Source organism: Cydia amplana, chromosome Z, assembly GCF_948474715.1.
Source record: "Cydia amplana chromosome Z, ilCydAmpl1.1, whole genome shotgun sequence".
NCBI classification, from domain to species: domain Eukaryota; kingdom Metazoa; phylum Arthropoda; class Insecta; order Lepidoptera; family Tortricidae; genus Cydia; species Cydia amplana.
Window position 1 is genome coordinate 576,541 of NC_086096.1, and position 6,000 is coordinate 582,540.

Sequence of the window (6,000 nt, forward strand, 5' to 3'; positions counted from 1 at the left end):
GTCCCCCGCCGCGCCTGTCTGTTTATGTGTAATATCTGGGAGACCGTTCAAAGCTCGGAAAACATATAAAAACTCGAAAATGCGCGTTTTCCTAGAGATAAGACCAAGCTAGATCGATTTTTCGCCCCCGAAAACCCCCATTTAGCAAATTTCATCGAAATTTTCCGAGATCCCCGAAATATATATACATATAAACATATAAAATTTATATGTTTATATGTATATATATTTATTTATTTATTATTTATATTATAAATAATAAATAAATAAACAAGAATTGCTCGTTTAAAGGTATAAGATGTATGTTCGCGGTAAACTCAAAAACTACAAAACGGATTTTCATGCGGTTTTAGCTTATCAATATTGAAGAAGATTTAAGTGTATTATTTGTTACGGTTTTGTGTAAACGTGCGAAGCCGGCGGGGCGGGTCGCTAGTAAAAGATAAATTGCAACACTTAAATCATAGAGAAATATAAGTAAAGAAAGAGTGGTAACTTCATACATCGTAGATGTCGCGGCAAACTAGAACTCTAATGCTCAACAATTTTCAGCTAATATTATAACCGGATGCACCGAAACTTTACTCCTTCTGTTTATAACATTAGTTATAAATTGTTTTAGTAGTACATTTTTCGAAAGTAGCGACACTTGTGACATCTAATGTCAACTAGCAGAACTGATAATGTCCGCTACTTGACGCTAGATGTCGACTACAAAATAACTCGCGTTTTTGTAAGAAAACTGATGTATGGAATGGAGTTACCACTCTTTCTTTACTTATATTTGTCTATGACTTAAACCGAGTTAGTTTTCTTTAGAACCGAAGATGCCTTTAACTCTAAACGGGGAAATGAGAATTCCAGCGCCGTGCGATCCTATTAGAATACAAGACGGGTTATTTACTAAAGCACCCGGTTTACTTAGAAATGCAGTCGGAAATGTATCGGATATATATGCAGTTTTATCTTATTTACCTAATATTTACATACTAGCTTCTGCTTGTAGCTTAGTCCGCGTAGACGACAGGGTACTTGACTGCTATCTAGTCAAATTAGTTTCTTTTCGAACTGTCAAAACTATTTTAATATTTTGCTACTATGGAATTTATATATATGAAACACTAGCATGTCACAATCAAATTACCTACTCTTTATAGTTTACTACGGCTTTTAATACGAAAATTGGTTTAATATAAAACGTTCTAGGCTAGAACGTTTACATATTTTACACACATATGTTACGAGGCAGTCTCCAGTGCAACCCTCCACAGATAACGTTTAAATAAATGCGTAGGTAATAAATAATATGACTTATTTGAAGAGGCCATTATTTTGGCAATCCGAGTTGGCAACAAGCTATTTTGGCAACATACGCGGTGGCCCCGCGCGTTTTGCGATCGCCTTTTTGTTTAGGACTGGATGTTTAAGGACCACCGCACACTAGCGTCTTTCTAGCGTCGGCGTCTAGTCAGCGTCTATGGAAAATGCGTCGCTGCGCAGTTGCGCCAACGTTGCGTCGAGCAGCAGCCATAGAGTTGACTAGACGCCGACTCTCGAAAGACGCTAAGTTTGCCCTTAATAGGGATACAGACAATCTTATAGTTTAGGGCACGGGTTCCCAAAGTGGGCGCGACGACATTTTATAAGGGGGCCGCGGGGCCTCGGGAAATTTGAACACGATTACCGAATAGTTCTCCGTTTCCTTGCATCGAAGCGAAAAGGGGAGCGTGCTGGGAACTTCATTTTAGGCAGCAGGGGGGCTGCCTAAGAAAAGTTTGGGAACCCCTGGTTTAGGGTTAGGGGTTTAGGGTGAGTTTCTGTCCCTTCATTCGTGTCTTTGAAGATGGCCGTCAAATATTAAATGTATACTTTCAAGCGGTCGCTAGTGGCCGCTATAAAATTCTAAAGTGGCCACTTTTTTTTAATTTGTAGCCTCTGCCTCTTTCGCACTCATGTAATGTTCGTAAATGTGATCATGTGAAACAAAACTCTAAACGGCAAAGAAGAAACAATCATCTGTTCCTCTCTTCTTATTATTTTGTGATAACACACTTGTTACGCCGGTTTTGCGGCCATATAATAAGTTAATAACATTACGGTTGTTTTCCTAAATTGCGTAAGACGTACTCAAAGAATAGAAGGTCCCAAGTCCATTTTGTTTTTCGATAACAAACCTGCTTATTATATATTAGTAAGTTTCAAAACAGAGTTACACATACTCGACTTGCCTTATTTTTCGTCTCAAATACAAAGTTTTGTTTGCCTTTAAATAAGGCAAATGTAAACTGTGTTAAAATTCATAATTATACAACGTTATTTTCACTATCAAAAGGGTTAAGTGCGAACTGTAATGTCATCATATTTAAAGGAATTTGAGTTGTAACAACGGTCGCTTTAAAGCTATTTTCACTATATAACCACCTTTCAAATACTGTCTAAAATAGAAGGTAGTAAGTAAGTGTGAAGTATGTATACATTTAAGCCGTTTTTGGTTTTAGCAATATTTTAACGAGAATATTGAAAGCTTCTTCAATTTGTAGTAATTGGTCTGATGAGAAAATTGCGTAATTCTGTTGATATCTGGTGATATCTATCAAATTTACACGAATGTTCTGGAACACGTGTCCCATTCCCATGCGGGTAATTTAGAGGTTGAAAATGATTTTTATTTGCATGTATTTTAACTTGGGGACAAAATGTTAAATCGTTTTCCCTAATGTGTAGGTAACATGTAGGCATTTTATATTATAGATAGCAAGAGTTTTCGGCTAGGTACATAATCAATTATTTGCTGTACCTACTTTTTATTTCATAAATAAGTTAAATCGAGGTTTGTTTAGATTATTTTAGAGGGACAGAGATTAGATGAAGATCTTTAATACCTTTTCAAGCTTTTTCATGACGCAACCTCGTTGGCATAAAATTTTCCTTGCGACCCCTCCAACCCCCCCCCCCCCCCCCTCTCCGTAATAAAATATAACCCACAGCCTTCAACAGATATTTTGTTTACTTGTAACCTGATATTTTGTTTTTAATTAAAGCTTGACGAACAACACAGGTTGAAAAACACTGAAATAAAATATTGTGGGGTTTTATATAAGAAGCAACAAATAATATACAGTCAGCAGCAGAAGTTGCTAAGCGGGCCAAGTGTTCAAAATGATCTTGACGCGACTTTATTACTTATTAAGAGAATAAGAGCGTGTCAAGGTAATTTTGATCACCTCGCCGTACCGGAGGTACCCATGGCCAATCGGAAATAATTTTAACAGCTGATGTTTTTAGTTTAAAGGATGTATAATTGTACATTACCATGATTCTAGTATTACATATATTATATACGAACTTGATTCCAAAAAAATATCGGTAATATGCTTTTCGGTATTACTACTTCTTCTTCTTCTTCTTCTTGTTAGGGGCTATATAAGGCTCCAAAGCCTATGTATCACTGCGACCATCGCTGGTCTATTGTGATCGCCACCTACTACAACTCTCGATCCAAACCTGCAATTTCAAACAGCTGCAGGATCTTTTTGAACTCGAGAGACTTTACCTCCTCCGGGCGCAATATGTGCCCGCCCAGGATTAAGTCACGAGTACGCATTAGGCAAGGGCACTCTGTGAGGATGTGCAAGGGCGTCTCCTCTGCCTCCATACAGAGTCTGCACCGCCCCATGTCACGTTTCCCCATGGTGTGCATGTGCTTATTTAGGCAACAGTGCCCAGTAAGCACCCTTACCAAGTTGCGCAGTTGGTTCCTAGACAGCGCTAAGGCGTTCGAGGACGCCTTTTTGCTGAAGGCCTTGATAAGCGCTTTGGAATGGTTCAAACCTGTTGTTTCCCTCCAGAGTGGAATTGTTGTGTATTGACAGTAGGTCTTTAGGGTGAGCCGCGTTAGGCTTTTGGGGATACCACAAAACGGCTCAGGACTGTAGTTTTTCCCTTTAGCCCCTGCTCGCGCGAGCTCGTCGGCCTTTTCATTTCCTACGATACCCGCATGCCCTGGGACCCAACATAGAACAACTTTGTTCCTGGCTCCAAGGTTGTTCAATAGTTGCCTGCAGTTCTCAACCAGACTCGATGTGGTGACATCAGAGGTTAGGGCTAAGAGTGCCGCCTGGCTATCCGAATGGATATAGATTGTGTGATTACCGTAGTTGCTTTGCAGATTGATTGACGCACATTCTATATAAGATGGCGTATACCTCCGCCTGGAATATAGAGCAAAAACGTCCTAGGTTATTACTACTTACGTATGAGTTTTATATAAATTCGTTTTTAGGTCGTTTCATAAGCTTATATATATATATATATATATATATATATATATACTCACGTATTTCGCGTCAATACGTAACTATGTCGAAAATTTTACGTTGAACGATATGTACCTACATGTGATTGGCGACAAATTCAAACGCTTCTTTCGATCGTGTTTTAATTTGCCGCCACTCGTTTCGAACTTGTATCGTAATGTACCTACTATAAAAAACCGGCCAAGTGCGAGTCGGACTCGCGCACGGAGGGTTCCGCACCATCAACAAAAAATAGAGCAAAACAAGCAAAAAAACGGTCACCCATCCAAGTACTGACCCCGCCCGACGTTGCTTAACTTCGGTATAATTAAGTATTCTTGCAAATAAATTATATTGATTGATTGATTTGATTGATTGTCAAAAATCACGTTGTTGTATGGGAGCCCCACTTAAATCTTTATTTTATTCTGTTTTTAGTATTTGTTGTTATAGCGGCAACAGAAATACATCATCTGTGAAAATTTCAACTGTCTAGCTATCACGGTTCGTGAGATACAGCCTGGTGACAGACGGACGGACGGACAGCGGAGTCTTAGTAATAGGGTCCCGTTTTTACCTTTTAGGTACGGAACCCTAAAATATCAGGCTATTATAATTTAATGTTTCGCGCTACCGTAGGTAAATCTCTACCGGGTTAATATAACTTCATTACTTGACTAACCCTCAGGGCCGCGTTACATAGTCCCGTACATTTCCGCCAAATGAAAAACCTACGTTGTATATAAGTAAGGCCAAGTTAGTAATAAGGCGTCATTTATTCGGCTGGAACCGCAGTACAATCAGCAGCAGAAGTTGCTAAGCGGGCGAGGTGTTCAGAATTACCTTGACTATGCTCTTATTATCTTAATAATAAAGTCGCGTCAAGATAATTTTGAACACCTCGCCCGCTTAGCAACTTCTGCTGCTGACTGTACATCGACCCTTTCTAAAGGGAACCCGTGTTCACAAATATGGGAACACGCACTTGCCTATACAATAGACAATAGAGCCTTGGCAGTCCTCCAATCCTCGTTTACAGAATTACAAAATATATTAAATAATGCATTTAGCATCAATGGTCTAAGAGCTAGCCACGGAAATAGGTATGCAATTTATAGAGCAACGAAATCCCTCTAGTTAGTATGCCATACTATCATTATTAATTAATCCGGACGCCTGGCAGTTGTCCAGCGATGGGTGTGGGAGTGGATGGACAACAAAGTGGTTGTAAAATCAATTGAAGGTGTGCAATTTATAGAGCTCTGTGTTTGGTGTGATATAATAGCTAATTATGTATTTAATTCAAATATAACAATGCCAGGCGTTTTATTTTGGGGAAAAGTAGCCCATAATAATATTGGATTATTATACAAATCAAATTTAACACAAATTTAAGAATTTCACAAAAGGACCGTCAAACATGAAAAAAAATTGTATAAAAAATACTAGTCTAGAATGTTTCTAGAATAAAATCTAAATGTCAAATAAATAAATAAAAAACACATAAAAAGTACAAACATCGGAATATCCGTAATAATGATAGTATGGCATACTAACTAGAGGGATTTCGTTGCTCTATAAATTGCATACCTATTGCCGTGGCTAGCTCTCCGGCTACAAGCAATACAAACAAATGCAGCCAGTTTCAAATAAAACGATAGCTAGCCAAGGTTCAATCGTCTCAACAGGTACGCAAATGAAATGT